The sequence below is a fragment of the Lepidochelys olivacea genome (assembly GCF_965140295.1).
Source record: "Lepidochelys olivacea isolate rLepOli2 genome assembly, chromosome: 5".
In the NCBI taxonomy this organism is placed as follows: domain Eukaryota; kingdom Metazoa; phylum Chordata; order Testudines; family Cheloniidae; genus Lepidochelys; species Lepidochelys olivacea.
The window spans coordinates 70,217,697-70,228,877 of NC_140415.1; the positions used below are offsets into that span (position 1 = coordinate 70,217,697).

Consider the following 11,181-nt stretch of genomic DNA (forward strand, 5'->3'; position numbering starts at 1 on the left):
CCCCCACCACGTTCTTGGGCGTCTGGGTGTGCAGGCTATGGAACTTGGGGAGGAGGGCGGTTGGTTACAGAGGGGCAGCAGTGGCAGTCTGTGCTCCAGCTGCCTTTGCTGCAGCTCAAGCATACACTGGAGCATACTGGTTTGGTCCGCCAGCAGCCTCAGCATTGAATCCTGCCTCCTCTCATCACGCTGCTGCCACATTTGAGCTTCAGCCCTGTCTTCAGCCCGCCACTTACTCTCTTCAGCCCTTCACCTCTCCTCCCGGTCATTTTGTGCTTTCCTGCACTCTGACATTATTTGCCTCCACGCATTCATCTGTGCTCTGTCAGTGTGGGAGGACAGCATGAGCTCGGAGAACATTTCATCGCGAGTGCGTTTTTTTTTCTTTCTAAGCTTCACTAGCCTCTGGAAAGGAGAAGATCCTGTGATCATTGAAACACATGCAGCTGGTGGAGAAAAAAAAGGGACAGCGGTATTTAAAAAGACACATTTTATAAAGCAGTCGCTACACTCTTTCAGGGTAAACCTTGCTGTTAACATTACATACATAGCACATGTGCTTTCGTTACAAGGTCGTATTTTGCCTCCTCCCACCGCGTGACTACCCCCTCAACCTTCCCCCCTCCCTGTGGCTAACAGCGGGGAACATTTCTGTTTAGCCACAGGCAAACAGCCCAGCAGGAATGGGCTCCTCTGAGTGTCCCCTGAAGAAAAGCACTCTATTTCAACCAGGTGACCATGAATTATATCTCACTCTCCTGAGGATAACACAGAGAGATAAAGAACGGATTTTGGTTGAATGCCAGCAAACATACACTGCAATGCTTTGTTCTACAGTGATTCCCGAGTACGTGTTACTGGCCTGGAGTGGTAAAGTGTCCTACCATGAAGGACGAAATAAGGCTGCCCTCCCCAGAAACCTTTTGCAAAGGCTTTAGGACTACATCTAGGAGAACCGCAAATGCCAGGGCAAAGTAATCCTTTCACATGCTTGCTTTTAAACCATGTATAGCATTTTAAAAGGTACACTCACCAGAGGTCCCTTCTCCGCCTGCTGGGTCCAGGAGGCAGCCTTGGGTGGGTTCGGGGGGTACTGGCTCCAGGTCTAGGGTGAGAAACAGTTCCTGGCTGTCGGGAAAACCGGTTTCTCCGCTTGCTTGCTGTGAGCTATCTACAACCTCCTCATCATCATCATCTTCTTCGTCCCCAAAACCTGCTTCTGTATTGCCTCCATCTCCATTGAAGGAGTCAAACAACACGGCTGGGGTAGTGGTGGCTGAACCCCCTAAAATGGCATGCAGCTCATCATAGAAGCGGCATGTTTGGGGCTCTGACCCAGAGCGGCTGTTCGCCTCTCTGGTTTTCTGGTAGGCTTGCCTCAGCTCCTTCAGTTTCACGCGGCACTGCTTCGGGTCCCTGTTATGGCCTCTGTCCTTCATGCCCTGGGAGATTTTGACAAAGGTTTTGGCATTTCAAAAACTGGAACGGAGTTCTGATAGCACGGATTCCTCTCCCCATACAGCGATCAGATCCCGTACCTCCCGTTCGGTCCATGCTGGAGCTCTTTTGCGATTCTGGGACTCCATCATGGTCACCTGTGCTGATGAGCTCTGCATGGTCACCTGCAGCTTGCCACGCTGGCCAAACAGGAAATGAGATTCAAAAGTTCGCGGTTCTTTTCCTGTCTACCTGGCCAGTGCATCTGAGTTGAGAGTGCTGTCCAGAGCGGTCAGAATGGAGCACTCTGGGATAGCTCCCAGAGGCCAATACCATCGAATTGTATCCACAGTACCCCAAATTCGAGCCGGCAACGTCGATTTAAGCACTAATCCACTTGTCAGGGGTGGAGTAAGGAAATCGATTTTAAGAGCCCTTTAAGTCGAAATAAAGGGCTTCATTGTGTAGACGGGTGCAGGTTTAAATCGATTTAACGCTGCTAAATTCGACCTAAAGTCCTAGTGTAGACCAGGGCTAATACTCTGTGAAGCTGCACATTGCAAATGTCTGATCCAAGCCAGTAGTCACTCGCTCAGCTGTCATTCACAATATCTGGAATATCTTTGTTTCCCAAACATCTGTGAGAATTATTATAGCAGAAAAAATGTTTTTAGGACCTTAGACAAAGTGGGCCCTTGGTCCTTGTCTCATTTGCTTAACTTTTTGTGCAGTGCTGTCCATGGTGCCTTCAGTCTGTAAGTTACTGGATAATGGCTACCAAATGTGTGTTTTCTACCTAAATAGTATTACAGCACCAATACAGTGTAGAGGAGACATATTACATGGGTGTGAGAGTTGGGTCTGTTTAATCACCCATGGATTCTGCTTTGTTTGCTCCATCTTGTGCTATTTGTTGATTTATGATGAAAATACAGTTTTAAAACATACTGAGTGATTACTGTACTAGCTGTATGAACTGGGCAAAGAATGTTCTGTAAGTCACCAAAACAGTCATGCAGCATTTTAAAGATGTCACCATGACATCACTAGCTTTACGTTCCTTTCTGAACTAACATCACACTGTTTATTAAAAGTCAGTAGATCAAGTTCTGTTCTCATATTCATGCACGCAATTCAAGATGACTCAAAAGGGAGTTGCACACAAGAATCTGAATATGGACAGAATATGGACCATTACACGCAACTAGGCAAAAGCTTGGGCCAAGTCACATGCATAAAAGAGTTTTAGATAAAATTGACAGCTATTTGTGTAGAAAAGTTCAACAATACTTGCATTTCTTATTTAAGAGTCCACTTCACTTTGAATGGTCTCTTACAATATGTGTTAACTAATGCTAAACAATCTGTTCCATCTTGTATTTAGCTGTGACACTTTGAGTACCATTGCCAGACAGACATGAAGAAGAGCTCTGTGTAGCTTGAAAGCATGTCTCTTTCACCAGCAGAAGTTGGTCCAATAAAAGATATTACCTCACCCACCTTGTCTGTCAAATACTCAGTGAGATATGTACCTGCACAGTAACTCAGTATTAATATAGCATCCCCTCATGTTTCTGATGTTCATGAATGTATTAACATAAATAGTTGCATTGGGCTTTGTTATTCCCAGTCATACCTAGCTGAGGGCAAAATATTCCATCTGTTTAGGATGCCCAATAGATTATATACATATATTTAATGTAACTTAGCCATTGTGTTAAGGACTTTTGATCAAATCTAGAGCCAGCTGAAACTAAGACATCAGAAAACTCTCCAATATTATGCTACTCAGGGAATAAGCCTCTGTTTAGAGATGGTATACACTACATCATAAATTCCCTTTTGCAACTCAATAGGTTATATTGGCCTTTAGGTTTTGTTTACAACAATGATTCCAGAGTACTGATCATTAAAGTTTGCGGAGGCAGCCTGTGAGTATATATTTGAGAGTATCTTTGCTGATTTTGAGGCACCAAACTTAAAGAGAAGGAAACATTTAAAAGAGTGCATTTATTTTTCTTTCATGTTGCAACAGCTGATGAAACCCATTGTGTTTGCTGTTCATACATGAAGAAACACATTTGCACCGAAGGCATCCTGCCATGTGGATACGATAGAGCTGATAAAGGACATCTGGTGATGTACTCTTCAAAAGGCTAGTAATTATTTTTTTCTACCTGTAGAATTTCATAGTGGTAATGCAATAAACTGTTAGGAAATTTTCAGTTTCTTTGGGGCCATTCAAGCTTGTCATTTATCTTCAACAGAATATCTTATTTCATGATTTCTTTTTTGAATATATGAAGCACCTTGACTGTTATCAGGATCCCATATTTTGGTTTCTTAATTTTTTTTCAATTGTTCTGTTTTGAAGCACGATTCTGCAAGATGCAGAACATTCTGGCCCTAATCCAACAAAGCACTTGAGCAGATGCTTAAGTCTCATTGAAGTAAATGGAATTTAAATATGTGCTTAAATTTAAGCTTGTGCTCAAGTGCTTTGCTGAATTGGAAGGTTTTGTAGGATCAGGGCTTGAATACTTTGGATTTTGTTCTGACTTGTTTATACTTCCACATATTTTTTTAAAAAAGAATGTAGCTCACGAAAGCTTATGCTCAAATAAATTGGTTAGTCTCTAAAGTGCCACAAGTACTCCTTTTCTTTTTGCGAATACAGACTAACACAGCTGTTACTCTGAAATTTAATTTTTAATTTTCTCAGTGTAGCGAGGAAGTGTGGCCTCCCTCAGAGATAGACTAGGAGGGACCACAATCTGCTTCTGGGGCTGTAGAGCCAGGAAAGTCCTGCCAACCACTCTGGAAGCTGAGGGGTGGGACAGGAAGTGGAAGTATAAAAGGCGAGCCCTGCAGCTCAGTTGGGTGGGAGCTGCTGAGTGATGCTTTTCCCCTGCTGCCGGAATGGGATGCAGAGGGGGACCGCTGCTGCCCTGAGGAATGGCCAGGGATTCCAGGGCTGCTGGACGACTGAGACACTGATGAGCTGCTGGGGCTGCCACTGACAACCAACCCCTGAGAGATGGAGGACTCCCACAGCATGGCGGAACTAAACCCTGGGAATGTAGGAAGTAGCCCGGGGAAGCCAAATGTAGTCTGGCTGCGTGGCTGCCTGCAGATAGGTCAGCATGTTGCGGCTGGAGTCCCCCCTGAACCCAGTGGCGGAACACAATGCCACTGTTAGGGCCCTGGGCTGGGACCTGGTGGAGTCAGGTTGGCCCAGCTCCCCCTGCCACACCAGCCCTGGGATGGCAGCCTCCCCAGTGTATGGCAATAGGTCTGTGCTAGCCTACCGTCCCCTGAGATAGGATGCTAGACCCTTGTTTAACTCTGCCCTGACTGCAGGCCAGAGCCCCTAACTGTTTGTGGCCCTGCTCTGCCTGAGGGCTGGGCTTCACAGACTCGCTATTGCTTAGCTCAGATCAAGCGGCCTCAGCTTTAAAGGCTGCTAATTCCCCCCTAATTGATTGCAGTACTAAAGGCACAACAGTGAGGAGGCGTGGCCTCCCTCAGAGATAGACCAGGAGGGGTGGCCATGCAGGCTTACACCCAGTATATCTTCTATCCTCCTGCAAAAATTTCACTGAAATTGAGTTAAGGTTGCTCAAGTGAGCATACAAGCAACACAAACAGTACAAACAAGGAAATCCCAAGTTAAACATTGCATTGTACAAAACTAGAGCTGCTAAGAAAATACTGAAATTTGAAACATTGATAGGACATGGACAAAATTACAAATTTCAATAAAAAATGAAAAAGATTTACCTCAAAAATAGTGCACTTTTGATTTTGTGAAAGCTGTTGGTGACCCACAATGATGTTGATCATTGATGATGATCATCCTTTTTTAGGTCATCAGTTGTAATGGGTTGTCAGTGTCTGTCATCATCAAGGACAGCACAGGTAGCCACACTGGGCTAGATTGTCCCTAGTACTTGCTTTGCTGAGGAGCGGAGTAAGAGGAGTAAAGCCCCCAACCCTCTTGATTCATGCTAAGCTGACTAAGGGCTGCTCAGACTGTGGATGTGGTCATAGGGGAAAGAACAGGGGCTGCTCACCCCAAACTGCCCATTGTGAGCTAATGGAGCAGAGAAAGATGGCAGGCGGGAAGAGCGTTGGACCTCCCCACCCCCAACTCCTCCATTCCCCACCAAGAACAGTTGGCTGAGTGTGAGCGTGGTGGGTAATGTACACCTTGATATGAAGTTAATTGTAATATATTACCCCCTAAACCAGAGGTCCCCAAACTGTGGGGCGCACTTGGAGGAATGTTCGGCGGGGTGCAGCAGGGCCTGGGACAGCCCCCACAGGGGGCAGGGAGGAAGCACCACAAGCCCTGCTCTGCTCTCAGCTCTGCTCCATTTCCACCTCCCAGCCACAGACTCTGAGTGCGGCCCGGCCGTGGCTTTGCACCCGGTCCAAGCCCCAGCCTCCGGCCACAGCTCTGTTTCTGGCCCCAGATCTGCCCCCAGCCTCAGCCCCCGTACCCCAGTCTGCGTTCCCCCCCCCAGGAGATGTGGTCCCTGCTCCCAGCCCCGACTTGGAGGGGGAGGGAATGCAGACATGAATCAGGGGGTGTGACCCTGAAAAGTTAGGGGGCCACTGCCCTAAACCAAGGAGGAAACATGACAGGAATTCTACCCTCCTGGGATAGTACAGTTACCTGTTGCCCCAATCTGGGCTGACCCGAATGGATCAATCTAGCCCATGATGGCTTGAAAACCAACCATAATAAACTTGTTGATCTGCAAGTCTAGGACACACATGGACATTTTCACTGTTCTGTTTACAGAACCATCACATTGCAGAAATTACCTAGACTGACAGAAAGACTAGGAAACTTTTTGAAATGACTTAAATGAGCCCAAACATTAATATTCTCATGGGCAGCACAACTGTGTCAACTCACCATATTTGGAAACGTTAAAAAATTGGCTGAGAACATTATTAATAAATCTATTGGACAATGTAGGTCAGAACTAAAATACTTCGAACAAAAATTTCTTAGTATATCATTCTTCAATGATATGTGTACCATGAAACACAAGAAATGACAGACGCAAGTAGACAATACTGCATTGATTATACTCAGGTCACAATTTTAAAGTTTCCTTCACTAAATAAGGGCTAGAAACATAATTATTGTAAATGAAACCTGAGATTCTGAAGAATCCATCTGATGTGAAAAGTATTCTCCATTAAAATATTCAACGACAAACATCATGATATAGAAGAGCTAATCGATACAAATTAATTGTACTAATAAATTAAAAACACAATAATCAAATTAAAAAGTAGTCATCATACCATAGTCCAGTAGGTGCATTCACTCATGCCGAGTTCTTGCTTTGAATGTCAAAACAAACTGGGTATGCCCCAGTACGTACTATAACAAGAATTTAGTGCCGCATGGAGTTTACCAATTACATACAGCAGAAGATCGTGGTTCACAATTCTTACTTTCCACTTTTTTTAGTGTAAGATCGAATTCCATGTGCCTGCCATTAATGGCTCTCCTTATGCACCTTGTAACTCAGTATTAATTTAAATGAAAACTGGAACACTCAAAGAGAGTGGTGGGAGGTGGTAGACTCTCTTTCCTTAGAGGTTTTTAAGGTCAGGCTTGACAAAGCCCTGGCTGGGATGATTTAGTTGGGGATTGGTCTTGCTTTGAGCAGGGGGTTGGACTAGATGACCTCCTGAGGTCCCTTCCAAACCTGATATTCTATGATTCTATGATTAGTCATTTAGGGCTGTGACTCTAATTTTCTGCGGTTTTAGCTGTTGTCATGATTCTTTTAGGTCTTGTGCCTTGCCTTTCACTTCTTTTTCCACTTGCCTTTTACTTCTTTGGGACTAAGAGCTACTTCTGCTCTTACAACTTCCTATGTTGATCATAACACTTAATTGCAGGACACTTGAGAAGTTTGAAAATGGGATGCCTAAGTCTTCCAAACAAAAATATATGCTAAATAGTAACTGTAAAATTGTAAAATCCAGTAACTGTCCATGCAAATTGGGACACACAATTTGGTCACCAATTATTATACTCACTTTTCCAGATCTTGATCTATGAAAGTGGTAGCTGTAACCTACAGACAATTTTTGACATTTATTCAAAAACTTCAGAGACGGGTCCATAATTGGTTCTTTTGGGAAAGCTGGACTTATTTTTGTGTTTGTAACCCCCTTCAAAAATGTTCATACACTGAACATAACTAGAAAATTCCCCCAAATACCCATTTTTTGCAGGAAAGTGAAAAGTCAATTTAAACAAGAAAAAATTGGCAGAATATCTTCTTAAAGTTGTAATAAAATCTAAGATAGACTCTGAATGCCTGAGGACCAGTTTTTAAACAGACACATTTTCTTGCAGACTATCCCCACTCCAAAGCAGCCAATCACAATCCCACATTCCTAAGTGTGGAACATCCCTGTGGCAACAACAGCAATAGTTGGTGTGGAAAGTAATATTAGGAAAACGGAGATGTATGTTTAACTGTGTTTTGTCCTTTTAGAAAAATGTTATTTATGTCATCTCCCCTTTGCCTCTCCCACATGCTGTTTCCTTTCTCTTCCACTGCTTCGGCTGCCCATGCTTCTCTGCTGCACGGTCACACTCTCCTATTTAGTCCTGCATACAGTATGCTTCCTTCTGCCTACTTTTCTTCTCCCCTTGGATATACTGCCCAACTACTTGCTCCTCTCTACTCCTCCCCTGGCCATACTGCTCCACACTCACGTTCCCTTCTCCTCTGGACATTCCTTCCACACTGTAAGCTTTTGGTTCTACTCCTCTTAGCAGCTCAAACGGGTGACTGACAGTTCTACTTCCTGAGGGCTGGTCTTATTTCCTTTCACACTTCAGCTGTCCCTAGTGGAAGCAGCCAGACTTGCCCATTTTCTAGCTGCTTCTACAGGTGCCTAAGCCTTTCTTTGCACTAGAGTGTGTGGATGCCTCTAGAAGCTCTGGAAACAAGGAGGAGGAAGCAACATCATGTGACCAACTAGCTCTCCAATGACTGACCCCATGTGGTCTGTGGAACTTAGCTTTATAGCTACTGGTATAAATCCTCTTGGTGTTAAATAGCATTGGTGTTTCTGAAGCATGATGTTTTAAGGTGCAAAATTTCAGAGTAGTGTGACCTGTCAGGATAGTGAACTAATGACTATATGAACAGAAGTGATCAACAGCACAGATTTCAGACAGTAACTGTGACATGGTATTTTATATACTGCAGACTGACAACATTGCTATAATGAGGAATGACACATTTCTAACATCTTACAATACCTCCAGGCTAAATCCCTGCAAGTGATATCCCCAACCTGTGACAACTAATTTTCCCTCTGGTAGTCAGAGGGAACCTTGCTATAATGAGTCATGACACATTCCTGGCAATCTTATGATGCTGTTCCCAAAGCTACTTTGTTAAATGATGCCCAGAATATGAGTTCCTTCTTTTGTGTGTGCGCGGGGGACGGGTGAGTGGGAGGAGAGATAGGGAGGAAGGGTGGGTCGTGGTGTGGGGAGATCAGGTTGTAGAGGGATTTGGCAGGATTACTTCAGTCACTGAAATATTCTCATATGCTCAAATCCTATAAAATACATTTTCTTTTCTTCACAGCTCATAAAAAGTCTGGGCAATATGCATGGCTGCGTGAACTTCGGATAGTAATCAACCAAAGAGCTTTTCCATGTCTTATTTTGTGAATCGGTTATTTAATGATATAGATGTTTTCTGTTGTAACAGAAATGCTTTTCTTAAGCATAGTCAAGGAAAACTATATTGCACTTGATTATTCTCCTTACTTGGTGTTAAATTTGTAGACTGTGATATTAGAAACAATATGCTAGTAACAGTAAAGGTTATACTCTGCCAGACAATGTTGTATTAGTCATTAGTTCATGAATTTATGCTCTGCTTTGAATAGTCCTGCTAGCATTTAAAACACAAGTCTCTCAGTGATGGTTAGGGGATGTTATAGATTCACAATGGTATTTTAAATTGCTACAACTAATTCCCAGAAGAAAATTAATAATTTTTAGTTGTACAGATAATTATGCTTTCTAGTAACAATTCTTGAGTTTGAGAGGAGGAAGGGAGACAGGACTAACAAGGACATCTGAAGTCACAGTAATTGTTAGTAGATGCCTCTAGAAGCTTTGGAAAAAAGGAGGAAGAAGCAACACCATGTTCAGTATTCTTGCTCAGCTTCTGGTACTCTGACAGAAAGCTGAGCTACTATTGCTTTAAGAACAGATCACACATCACTTAAATAAGGAGATGAAATACCCACCCAAATTTTATATATTTATATCTGGTGCCCTTTAATTCTCTTGGTTTGTGCCTGTTCATAAACCCCGGTTTTAAATAATTTATCATAATTTGGGCCAAAAGTGTATTAAGCAGTAATTTGACATAAAAGATGTCAGCCTGAATTCAGATATTTGCTGAATGAAAATCAAGCAGTTTATTTTCAAGTTACACAAGCAACCAAAAACCAACAAAACAAAATCTCTAACACTTTTTAGCACCTGACTACCTTGATAAAAACACATTTAAAAAATATTAGAACCTGATCCTGCAAATCTTTTCTTATGTGAATTGTCCAATGAAAGGTCTAAAATGATAGCTGTACTGTACCTTGGAGTCAGGAAATTGTGAACTTCTCAATAGCTAAATGACTTAAATATGACAGTCAACATAAAACAATTGTGCTTTGGTCAACATTTTCTAAAGACTACACTTGTTGGCTGAATTCATCTCTGGGATTTCAATGGAGTAACATTGGGGATGAATTTGGCTCACTCTGTCTAAAGCTATGATTTACATGAGCAATTAAGGTTACAAATCCAGGTCTTCCAAGTGGTAATTTGCACACACAACATTGCTTTTGATTGTTAAACAAGAAATGAATGTCAAATAAGGGAGAAAATGCAGACTGCCAATAGTTTATGCTGATAAGTATAAGAAAATTAATCCTGTACATTTGTATTACTCTCTTTTGTAAAAATAATTAAAAGCTTAAATAAAAATTGACATATGTCTATGTAATAATACATTTTGTTCTGTTGTGTTTGGACACATACCTTTCACCTTCCTGAACACTAGTGGCTAGATTCTTTACTCTACCTGATCTCACCTCAGCACCGCAGAGAGGTAGAGCTACAGGGAGGCAGCTGCAGTTATTTGTTCTGCATCACCTGGCCTTCGGGGATGTTAGGACTGTTGAGGAATATTTCTTACTTAGGCCATTGAGACTTTTCATCAGTAGAGGATTATAGTGGAGCTCCACTATATCATGGCCCGTCCCACTGCTGCTCCTCCCTATCTTGCCCCATCATTAAAGGATGGATCTGTGTCCTCTTCACCACCTTTCTGCCAGTGATAGCTTCTCTGCACAGATGGAAGGGCCACTGGCCATTTCTGGCCAATTTACATCTACCGGGCTGGAGAATCTGGCCCCCAATGTGTAACAGGACCACTAAAAAGTGTAGGACAGAGCCAAAATGTATCATAATTTCTTAGCTCTCTCTACATGCAACTGTATGATTATATCTCTGAAAACCATACACATTTTATTAATATTCTTACTACATTCTTATTCATATTTATATTACAGTAGTTCCCATAGGACTCAATCATGGCTCCACTGTGTTAGAGACAAACATATATGAAGAGAGCCCCTACCCCCGACACTTTACAGCAGAGGTGGGCAAACTGC

The 11,181-nt window shown here is 42.9% G+C and overlaps 1 long non-coding RNA gene across 1 annotated transcript in view; it reads left to right on the plus strand.

The window, feature by feature from the left end:
- Nucleotides 1–10,973, plus strand: part of LOC311521124 — a 50,461-nt gene extending 39,488 nt beyond the window's left edge. Inside the window, exon 3 of the long non-coding RNA XR_014711802.1 lies at nucleotides 9,081–10,973. This is a non-coding gene — a long non-coding RNA (uncharacterized lncRNA). The remainder of the gene's footprint in view (nucleotides 1–9,080) is intronic.
- Nucleotides 10,974–11,181: the final 208 nt, after the last annotated feature.